Source organism: Grammomys surdaster, unplaced genomic scaffold (genome assembly GCF_004785775.1).
Source record: "Grammomys surdaster isolate TR1022 unplaced genomic scaffold, NIH_TR_1.0 126091, whole genome shotgun sequence".
Classification (NCBI taxonomy): domain Eukaryota; kingdom Metazoa; phylum Chordata; class Mammalia; order Rodentia; family Muridae; genus Grammomys; species Grammomys surdaster.
The window spans coordinates 1662545-1675298 of record NW_021620899.1 but is presented as its reverse complement, the minus strand read 5'-3'; the positions used below and the strand labels follow the sequence as shown (position 1 = coordinate 1675298).

Here is a 12754-nt window from a genome sequence, read left to right as displayed (position 1 = left end):
GTCATTGGAGGTCATTGTTACCCACCCACTTCCCCCTGCTTGCAATCACCAAGAACTATTTTTACATATTATACACAGGACAAATTATGAATATTCAAATGTGATCTAATTAATTCTCTAGAATGACAGATTCTGTCTTTCAAGAGAAAAAATGTCAGCTTTCTTTCTTTTTTTATTTTTTTTTTCTTCACTGTATTGAAAAAAAAAACAAAGATATTCCAAACACAGCCTCTGGAAATTAAAACCAAGAACTGTGCTTTAACAGAGCTGGAAATAGCAATATTAAGGTCTTCTGAAAAAAAATCTACACACCCCTCTGATGCCTTTTGATGCTTTCTCTTTCTGATATTATTTGATTTTCACTGTACTCACTCTTAGAGATTTAACTTATCTATTTTCAGAAGTGCTTAGGTTTCAAGATCCATTGCGATTCTTTTGTAGGCAAAATTGGTTTTTGATCTCTGATGTTGAACATCTGCAAACGACATTTATATGCACGGTAATGACACCCAATCATAAAGGATGTAGAATAATCTGTCTGTGTTACAACAGATGTCAATTTTTGTTGCTTGTTATTACAAGAGGAAGTGGCGTCTCTCTCTGTGACAAGCAGTGTTGCTTCTAATCTCTAGCAATAAATGTACCTAGAATATGTACAGAAATGGCATTCAGCCTGAATATCCATCACTGTTCTGATTGTTTGAGATGCATCTGGACCCTTTGAGTATATTTACTATGATTACTCAGTTCAAGCCTTTTCACACTATTGTGTGTGTCATCAAATGGCAGTGATGAAAGTAACTGCATCCATTATTATAGGTTTTAGGACGCTGCCATCTGTTGAGTGTTAGCCTTTGCCATTGCCCAACTGGCATTGCAGTGATCCAAAATTACACAGAAGGCACCCCACAATAATGCATTTTTATATCACCTTTCATTCCCTCTCAACAAAGAGTAGTCCCTCCTTAAGCTGTCCTATTAGGAATGTAGTGATTAACAATGAATCCCACTGAAGTGATTTGATGTCATTTTAAAACTTAACATCAAAAGCTTCAGAAGTGAAGAGAGCGTGCAGAATACACTTCTCAGTAAGCAGTAGTTGTATGTAAGGTTGTGATAACAAACAGTGATCAAAATAGACAAAAGTGACAAGTACCTTTCTATTTACATAAACTGTATGAGAATACTCTATGAATCCTATCGATGAAGTAGATGGGATCGTGTTTATGTAACTTTATATGCTTCCAATGTCATTTGGAATTTTTAATACAAGTCAATGTATTTTTAATCTCGAGATTACCAGGAATTTATATTTTCAAACCAAAGGACTGATGTTTGACTGTGGTGTTTGACTATACTAGAGTCAGCAGTAATTTATAATCATACCAAAGCCCACAAATAACATTTATTTATGAAAGTATCCAATGTAAATGAAAAATTGCAGATAAGGCATAAATGTTATGTGATAATATATTAGATATTCCAAAATGCAATGAAAGGACATATTGTAAAGTCAAAGCTTTTAGTGAATTTTCTATTTTCAAGATTATTCAGTTGAAAAAGGATTGAATAATTTATTTTTAACAAAATGCCTGGTGAGAGCAAAGCTATCAATAGTGTAATTAAAATTAAATATATATATATATATATATATATATGTATGTATGGTAACAAATGCAGGAAAGAAAAGCCAGAGAGAAAGTGCAAGTGATATTCATTTAGTCTGTTTTCTAATTATACCACATCATATTCTGAATCCTTCAAAAAAGTACAGTTCAATGTTGACCATACAGTAGGTACTCAAGAAATATTACAGAAAATAACCTGATATTAAAGGACCAGGAACTATTAGAAAGGGTAAAAAGAATTTTAAATTGACAGACATTTTTAAAAAACTTTTATGGGGCTAGAGAGATGTCTCAATGGTTAAGAGATGTTCTTCTCCTGCAGATGACCCAGATTTAGTTCCTAGCACTCACATAGTGGCTTAAAAATACCTGTAACTACACATCCAGAGTATCTGATACCCAGTTCTGGCCTCTGTAACCACCAGGCAAAACATTCGTATCCATAAAATAAATAAACACTTTAAGAAGTATTTATGGCAATTGTATGTTGATCACTTCTTACTACATAAAATTTAGTACTACATAGAATTTAACTATCACAGGACTCTGCTCTGGAAAATTCCACCAACTCTGAAAGCAACAGTTAGCCCTGTCTTTAAGAGAAGGGAAAAAGAAGCATCTATGCATTTTTATGTTCTCTTAATTACATGAGCTACTGCTAATCTAGAACATAAACACACTATCTTCATTGCCTTTGTCCAGTCAAAGAGAAGTATTTGAACGATTTTAAGGCACAGAAGAATTGACTTCAACCAGCGAGATGGTCTGAAGACATGAGTTCCATCTCATGAACACACAATATAGAAAGAGAGAACTGACCTCCACAAGTTGTCCTATGATATCTACATACATGCTCTGTTACACCCACACACACACCCCCACACACACATGTGCACACACACGGAAAAAACACACTGAATGTTTATAAAAGAATGAATTTTATTAAAAATTGACTCTTTCTATATAGAACTGAAGACTTTATTATTTTCAATAATTTTATAAGGAATTAAATGAAGAAGAAATACTATCTAAACAACAGCAACAACAGAATAGCCAGTCATTTATATTTAAAATTTTTTCAAGAAATTAAAAGAGAATCTGAAAAAGAGAACTCTGTAGAATACAGATAAAATATACCCTTTCTATTTATGATCCCAGACAGGACAAAAATATCTATCTTTTAATGTCACTTGGAGTGCAAACAAAATCATTTTGGATTTTAAGGATGATCCAGCTCATTGAACAACAACAAAATGGTAAGAACAACGATCTTTCAAAGTGTTATACCAGATATTGAGGTCATTATTAATATGCAGCAAACACAATGTAGCCTAGAATAATATTTATTTACTATATTTCTATACAACATGATTTATACTCCTGAGTACATTGCAAAGCAATAATCTTTCTTCCTTTGAAAATGTTCCAAAAAAACTGAGACAGGTTACAGTCTTTGAGCATTTAAGGCATGCATGTTTCTTTAAAATCAGACAGAGCCCATTCAATTCAACCACTATTTCTTAGGCACTACTACATTGGAAGCACAATGATGATATAAACTGCAAAACATGCAGGGTAAATGCTACCTATATACCTGTTTCACTTAGATGCCCAAACAATAAGAACATGCTGTTGAAGCTATGGTAGTGAACTCTCTTGTTACACTGATTGTGGTAAAGAGGAAAGGACAGTAAGGTATTAAAAGTTCTGAGACTCAAAGTCTCTCCACTCGTCAAATCTGATGGACAGAGTACACTTGTAAACACATCTAAGAATAGCCCAGCAAATAAATAGTCCTAATAGAACTGAGCTATAGCACCAAATGAAGCATTTCTTTCCTTCTAAATCAGGGCATTCTAAAGAGAAGAGTCCCTACCAAGATGAAGAATGATTCATCAGAAAAGGCCACAAAATGACCACGTGTCCAAATTTCAGAGACAGAAATGGGTAAGCGGGCTTAAAGGGAAACTCTTGGAAAAACAAGAGGACTCTTAAAACTCAAAACATGGGATGTGAATTTATTCTACAGGCCAAAGTAAGTCAGACAATAAGTAAAGATCTTTGAGTTGAGGAATGAAATGTTCATGTTGCTAATACAAGGAAAGAAATGAAACACATTTTTGGATCTTTTATTCTTAGAACACAAAAAGAAATAAGTAAAAGAATATTCACTGGCATATTAACAAAATGAGGTTTTATAACTGCCAATTTCTCTTCTCTAATGATATTACAAAAATGAAGTTAATTGGTATTCACATTTCTATTCTATTCTATCACATTCAATATTCTATTATATCATTTTCACCAATAGTAAATAGATTATTTCTGATTGTTGTAACCTAAATGTGAGGGATTACAGACCAAAAAAAAGTCTATAGCCATATAGGTATTTAACTTTCTGTATTGATTAAGACAAAATGTGGCCATTGCCCTTTGGTCAGGACACTTACTGCTATTGATTAAAAGCCAAATATTTCCAGCAGCCAGCAAATGATGGTGGCACTTTCCCAAATAACCTGCAGACTGTCCTAGAATAGCACTGTGAGCATGCATTACAGGAAGGGGGATCAGTTGTATTTGGGAAGTCGAGGTGTTTCCCATCACAGAATAGGGCAGCAGGAAGTAAGCACAAGGACAGAAAAATTCCTGACTTGATGTATAGCAAGATGAGAACCTATGTCCCCGATCTCGATAAAAACAATTAAGGCATAACATTGATGAGAAAAAGGATCAGACACTGACCTTTGTGGAAGAGTAGCACCTGCTTACCCTGAGAGGAAGTGGAGAATGTAACCAGAACTAATCTGAATCAGCAGCAACGTAACTATTGGGAAATTACTGCAGACACCAACTTGGAGGCATTGTTTGACCCGGTATGTTTCCCTTCGTGCATCAACACTGATATGGGAGGAAAATCACCTCTTAGTCTTAGTTACCCTGCAACTTAACACCTAAGCAGGGGAAGGTTCATCTATTTTTTTTTTTAAAAAAAATACATTTTTGAATGTTTTAAATTTTAATATTTTAAAAGACTTATTTATGTTTTTTCATGTGTATGAGTGTTTTGTCCGTATGTATGCATATGCATCACAGGTATGCCTGGTGCTCAGGGAGGTCAGAGAAAGCACCAGTTCCCTGGGATCTAGAACTACAGATAGTTATAAGCCCTCATGTGGTTGCTAGGAACTGAACCTGGGTCTTTTCCAAAAGCAACAATGGGTTTTTTGAAACACATTCAGAGGGTATGATATGACTGTAACTAATTTCATGAAATTCAGTAAGGAAGATAATGATACTATCATGGAAATAGACATGTATATACATTTTTCCTTTTTAAAAAGAGTATTTGTATTTGTTGAGTATGCTGAAGATGAAGTAGTCTGTTTAAATATGTCTCTCAGACCAAAGCTCAAATATGAATAAAATAGAGAAGAGAGAAGTTTCAACGAAGGCAAGTGGATTGAAGTTTAAGAATACAACTCATTCGTCATACCACAAAACCCACAAACTTCCTCTGGATAGCTCTGTCTGTTCTATTCAATCTCCTCTGAGCACACAGTTAACTAGTTGATGCTGGTCCTGGACACATGGCTCTTAAGGCAGGTCTATCTGAAGATTGGCATCTCACCATTGTGCTGCTTGGAAGTCTGTCCAGCTAATGGAATAAGCACATAATCTAAAGCCACTAACCAAGTCTCAGCAGATCAGAAAGAAGGGCCAACACCACAAGGAGGTGAGTAGATCAAGAAGTGAATGTGCTGAGGAGGGTGAAGTAGGAAATAAACTGAGGCTTACAAACCCACAGAACTGGATTCCACCTTTTGAAATTGTTTCCGGCTTTAGAAATTGTTCTGTTTTGTTTTTTTTCTAAAGCGGTTTCTCTTAGTCCCTGGCAAGGATTCAATGGGATCTATTATAAGCACCAAGAGGAAAAAAAGAGTAAAGCAAAATCAAGCAGAGTCACCCAAGCAAATGTATCCCTTCTGAAAAATCCTTTTGAATAATTATTAGTGAATTAGTGCTTGAATCCACTTTGTTGTTTGAAATCATATCAATATCATATGGGTTCATATTGAATATGCATTAAACACATTAGAAAGGGGATTTTAGATATTGGACAACATCTCTTATCATGACTAACCACCTCAACTAGAATTCCTCTGGGCTATTTCTCAATCCTTCTAGCCCATGTTCTTTCACTCCTTAGGATTCACTTTCAAATTTACCCTATTCTGTGTCTGCTTAATTATCACATAGCTAAAAGATACGTGAATAGTCGCTAAAGCTGAAAGTTCTACATGGTAATTAATACTAATTTTATCTCCCTCTTTTAAAAACAACCTCATCACATGGCAGTAATAAGAGCAACTAGATTTAAATATGTTTTCTTTAATAGGGCTATATCATTGTAGTTTATATCTCTCTACCCATTCTAGCCATGGTACTTGTAGAGTAAACCTGTTTTTCATAGTTGAACATAGTACAGATGCAAGTGATTGAATTTGGTGTTGGAGAGATGAGGACAGTAAAGGCATCAAGATAACAAGGTAATCCCAAGTCTGAGTACAGGAATGCATGAATTAGCAAATACATCACATGCTAAGAATTTCTGCCTCAATCTGATAACAATGGAAGCCTATTGTACTTATAAATCCGAAAGACCAGGATGGAAGTTGTGAATCACAAACTTCACTAGGCTAACAATAGGGAGGTTGAGAGGTTAAGAAGAAAATCAAAAGTTCAAGATAGAGAAAGATTCTGATGACCTCAGGGAAAGTGGTGACAGGGAATACTAAGATGAGGAAATCACACAGTTCAATTCTATGTTTGGATCCTCCTGGCATCCCTTAACCTAAATATCCAGTCAATGTCATCCTGGTTATAAAGATCCTTCCCAACCTCAAGTTCATCACAGATATCTCCATGTCTACTCAATTCATCTGCGTAGACCTGTCCTTTGTACATTCTCATACAAACTTCTGGTTGTTTCTCTTCTAAAACTCAGTTCATCCTTCCTTCTCTTGGAGTTCTTTGTCTGTGTGCTTAATGTCTCTATCTACTACAAATTTCCTTCAAGAGTTTCCTAGCTGGTTCATTCAGTTACATTGCTTCTCTCAAGAACAACCAGTACACACATGCCTTTCAGAGAGCATGATGGCTCATGTGAGTAAATGAAGAAATTCAAATACCTCAGGGACCCTTGGCTGCTTTTGCACAGCTAAAAGCAAAACCAAATTCCATAGCCAACAGCACGCATAGATGACAAGAAGCAGTCGAGTTAGCATAAAACAAAATCCACATTGGACTGTAAGGAAAATAATTAGATGAAACATTATAGGTAAAAACCAATACATGATATTCATAAAAATATTTCATCTTCCTGCAAGTCACAGTGGCAACAGAGATCCAAGGATATTTTATTGGCAAACCACAAACAAATAAATACTGACATTGTGAAGATACTTGTGATTCACTGCAAAATTGTTCCTTTTTTTTCTTGAACCATGGCCCTCCATTCCAACACTAAAATAGAAAAGAAAATTCACCCTAATGATTTCCTATGGAAATATGACCAAGCACAAGCCCTTGTGACTCCGGAAATTTAGTTAATAGGCAGAAGGAAAAGTTATCCAGAACAAAGGCTTCTTTTCAACTGCTAAACCTCCATCATGAAGGGAACAATGTTCATTTCCACCAATATTAACCAAGGAGATGATAGCACATCAAGCTATTCATTATTGACTTATCAAGTACTTTGAATTTCATAATTGGAAAGAAACGAAACACAAAATAAAAGTCATCCAGAGACCATGATTTCCTAAGAATTCCTCAGCATTAATACCATTCTGCCTAAATCCCTTTGAGAATAGATGCTTAGATGCTGAGAGAAAATAATTGAACAATTTCGTAGTGACATTAAACAGCAGCTCATAATTGACCTCAATATGAATAGCAATAAAGATGGAGAGAACGGCATATGCTTTATATAGACAGTGTGAGCTGGATCCAAATCCAAATGCCTCTGATTCCATCACAGGAGAACGATATGAGAAAGCTGCCTACCAACCATGCAAAGCCGTTTGCTTCCTGTAGCCAAGCTGGATGTTTTCATCCTACCTTGGCTAATTGACTGCATGGAAACAATAGGCCTGCTTTCCCCAGCAAAAGAACTCAGACCTGCATTGATCCACGAATTGACAGATGTGGTAGTACCACTTTCTTCCTAACAGGGCAATTCAATTGGCCATATCAAAGTGAAGTGTTGTGCAATTCTCTGTATAATCAGCACTTACTGCAGCTAAAAAAAAAAAAAAATGACTGTTCCTCAGAATAGTAAGTTACATTGCCAAATATAAAGGTGATCACTGATATGTGCCCCTCCTCCCACCCTGGTACCATCTCCCAGACATAAAGGTCTAAGCAGAGCCTGAGACATTTACCTAGTGTTCAAGGTTTTTACACAATTTTGAGAACTAAGCGAACAAACAAAAATTACCTGTTTGGTTTTAAATACTGACTCCTCTGAGTGTCTATCCCCACAAAATAGATTATTTAGAGTCAATCTTTAAAATAACTGCATATTTGAATTGGCATTTAACTAAATACAGGGACTAAATTCATACCAAATAACAACAACAATATAAGTAATCATGCAATAATTTTATAACTTCTCTAAATATAGCATCTTCCTCAAGCCCATCCATTGCACCTTCACTTTCAGATGCAGGTGCTTTTCTGTTTATTTCCTTTTCCTTGACACACATCAAGCATTTCTTATACTCCAGCATTGGCCACCTAATTGGACTCCCTTCTATCATGTTTACCCACTTCATATCTGTCCATAAAAGCACTCTAGCTTATTAAAAAGTTGTCCCTTCGACTGCTAAATCTACTAACTTTGAAACGAAGATCTATGTCCCTTAATTGGTGACAGTCTCTCCATTCTCACCTACTGGACATCCCACTCACATTTGTCTACTCCAAATCTATTAGCAAGGAATTCCAGGTAGCTGAAGAAACTTTGCAGAAGTGCCAGCCACCAGGATTTGCTGTGCTCTTCCCTGAACCATAACTATACAACCCAATTCTCCTCACCTGGATGGCTTCTCTTCTTCTCTCCAATAAATGCCTCATCTGAGCTTATCCCCACAAAAAGTCTAGAAATTTCCTTTTCTAGAGTGGTATTCTCTAGTTTTTTTATTGCATTTATTCTACCATATTAAGACCATGCCTCCTCAACCTCTCATACTAGAAGGTAAGTTCTCCAAGACCATCTGTCCAAGGACAGCTTTGACAAGGCAAAGGAAACTGAGGCAAAGCACAGAGTCAGTGATTAATCAGTAAGCAGACTTTTCGCTCAGGGAGCAAAGCTTGATTATCTGGGCCCAGCACTCCCTATGACTGGTGAGAAACTCTCTGAACTCTAAACTCTTTGGATATCAGAGAGAACAAAAAAATATAAAGGTGGGAAAATCATAAACACAGACACACAGACACACACAGACACACACATACAGGATTGATAGATGAAATAAGCCTCAACAAGTTCCCACAACTTCACACACATACATGCGTACATGTAGACACATACATTCACACATTTGGTGAATGGAGCAAGCTTCCACAAGTAGGCTCCAATAAACTTTACATAAATACACACACACACACACACACACATACATATTTGGTGGCTAGAGCAAACTCCAATGAGTTGACTCCAATAACTTTATTTTTCTCTTCTTTATACCATCTAAGACAGACTTCTCTACATAAGAATAAGATTACCACACAGCCACAAGTTACATAGTCTCTAAAACTAATCACCACAAAATCATCTTCTTCAGTGACAGATTAAAATCACTACCAAAAATGAAATTACAACAGTATTATTATGTACTCTACTTTTGAAGCTCATATCTAACTAAATATTCTCCATCTATATTTTTCTGCACAATTTATCATAACCCCAAAGCAATAATTCTAACATTGATTAACAAAGTTAAGCAAGCCAGAAAATAGTAGCAAGTTTTTCCTGTGTTTAACTGACAACAATTTGTATTTAGCAAGAAACATATCATCCTCTATCGTAGGTCTTATTTTTGAAGTCTTGTTCAGATACAATGGCCAATCATTTTATAATCCATCAAAGCTCACTATTATTCTTTTCTAACCTATCTATAAGGGAGGGGCCATTTTCTAACTCTATTTTATCCTTCTTGTAGAACAACTTAATCTATCTCCCTAAACTTTGAATTAACTACCCTAACTTCCTAAAACTATTTAAATCAAATCAGGAATTCTGTAAAATCATTAGTTCATTTAAACAATATTATTTTATCTAAGTTCATCTTCATATTGATAGACAGAAAAATTGCCCAATAAAGTGGGCTGTCTCCCAAAAGGTAACCATACCTGATTATAGGCAGTGAGGATCTCCTCATGCCCATTCATGCTATTCTCAATATTTGAAGAATATATCAATGACAATCAGGGAAGGCACAACAGCAGCAAGAAGCAATCCAGAGACAAAGTGCCTGGGGCTGCACCTATCTGAAATACAGCCATTATAGCTGTGCCAAACCAAGAACCATCTCTAAGAAGCTCACACGCCCACTGCAGTTCCTCCTGCATGGTACCCAACAACTATCTGCTAAAGACATGGTGAACATGGGCTTTGATATGAAAAAAAAAAAACAACTGATAGTAAAATGACACCATCTATCAATGAAAGAATATCTTTACAGGCTTTTAAACCAACAGAAGATTGATATCAAATGCATATTTAAAAAGTCAAATGTGATCAAAATATATTGTATACATTAAGTAATTTCCAAATTATTTTAAAGATTCATGTAATAGAAATTAAAGATAAATAACAAAGGAAGAAATAAGTCAGTCTATAAAAGAGCAAATGAAGTGAATATATTTTGACTAAGATCTAATAGTTAATAAACCCACAAGATGTTCAGCATCCTCAGTTTCCAGAAAAAAATACAAATCAAGTCTACATTCTAGGTCATCTCATTCAGTCAGAGTGACTATCATCAAATAGGTCTCAAGTAATTTTGATTAGTTTAGGGCGTGCCGGGTACCTGACATCTATTTTTTGATAGAAATAGACACTAGCTAGACACTATTAAAAAATCAATACAGAGGTTCCTCAAAATGGTAAGATTAGAGCTTTCACATGACCCACTCCTTGACTTCTGAGAACATATCCAAAGAAATCAAAAACTAAACAAAACTAAATTTAGTTTTAAACTAAATATAAACTAATTTAGTTTTTATAAACAAAACTAAATTCCATCATTGACCTAGGTACCCAACAGTTGGTAAAAGGATAAAGGAAGATGACGTACATATACAATGAGGTTTTATTCATCCATAAAGAATAATAGTATGTAATTTGTGAGAAGAACCATGGCACTGGGCACCTTCTGGTAATTGATACAAGCCAGACTCAGAAAGACAAATATCAAATGCTTTCATTTACATACAGAATTTAGAGGTGCAAAGCCATAATGATAAAACAAGCACTATTAGGTATCGACAAGGAGATGAGTTAGAAGTGAGGAAGACGGACTAGTGGAGGGGATGAATATCATCAAAGTATGTTATATAAATGCACGAAAATGACACAGTTGAATTTTGTATAATTAATATTTGTTTTTAAAGTAGTGTGGGGAAACTTCAGAATTCTCTGATTTTTGATCCTGACACCAGCTGTGTTTACAAGCTGTGTTTAACTAGGCAAGTTGCCCAACCTCTCTGGGCTACAGTGTACTCAACTGCTAACAAGGACTGTGGCAATACACACTGAAATGAGGATTGCCAAATGTGGTCCTTGTAAAGCTCTAACCCAGTAATGTTCAGATGATACTATTTTTTTTTTCAAAATGAAAAGTCAGTGAGATCTATTCGTTAATCTCCAGGGAATATATGGTAAAATCTCAGTTGCAATGTTGGGCTGGAGGATATAGCCTGACTTAATAAAAGAAGTAACAGGCAAGCTCATCCCAGCTGAAACACTTCAGCAGTTTTGATACTAGGTTATTTTGGGCCATTTAACAGGAAACATTCTTTCAAGTGCCCTAATACCTAAACATTTTCATTACTTCCTTCAAGGAATGCTACTCTGTCTCTTTTCAAAGTTTGATTCTCACAAAACACTCAACCTTTTCAGAGTTTTATTTCTCTGCTATTGTGCTTCTAATAGAGCTTCCCAGGTGAATCAGAATGAGCTAATGAGCTTACTCACACAGCACGAATGAACTTTCCAATCCTGACTTTACTGCTTACCCCCGAAAAACACCCTCTAAAGGGTCATCAACCTTATCTAATTTTATATCCATATAAAAAAGAAATGACGCAATATACCTAGAAAAATATAGAATGCATAAGTGAGTAATAAACCATTTGTCTTCTCTGTTACATACACTCCAGACATATCAAACTTACATATAAGAGTTTAAATGCCAGTGTGTATCAAGGAACACATTAAATTTAAAACTTATCTGTAAAACTTAAAAAATATAAAACTTGCATTTGTCAATCCTCAGAACTGTTAAGAACAGAGAGCAGAGAATAAAACTGAGCTGCAAATGGGCACAGGGGTCATTCAACGTGCTGGAGAGGGATGAGCCTTATTCTGTGATCTTTAGAGTAGAATATCAAACCTCAAAAGTTCAAAAGAAGATTGCCCCAACCCAAATCACAAGATAACATGAACTGATATAAACTCAACTCTTTTTACTATAATATTGGAAGTGGAATTTGACTTTCATGATCTGTAGTATCACCACATTAGAAACGGAATTTCATCAAAGGCTTCCTAAACATCTGCCTATTGGAGTGAATGTATACTATTCACACACTCAATAATTCATACGGACAGTGTATTTCTATAATATCAATTAAATTATGAACTTTTTACCTTTGTGTACTTTGTACATTTTTAAACAATATTTCTACATCATTTCTAGACTATTGGCACTTTTCACCTTTTCAAAGTGTGGTATATATTGCTTTAAAATATACATTTTAAGATAGTAATCAATTGTCTTAGTGTTCTATTGCTGCGAAAGGACACCATGACCAAGACAACTCTTGGAAAGGAAAGGAGAGGG

General features: G+C 35.4%; 1 protein-coding gene across 1 annotated transcript in view; it reads right to left on the bottom strand.

Annotated features, from left to right (window-relative positions):
* Nxph1 (neurexophilin 1) overlaps positions 1-12754 on the bottom strand; it is a 291478-nt gene that overhangs the window by 120002 nt on the left and 158722 nt on the right. The gene's annotated exons all lie outside the window — the stretch shown is intronic.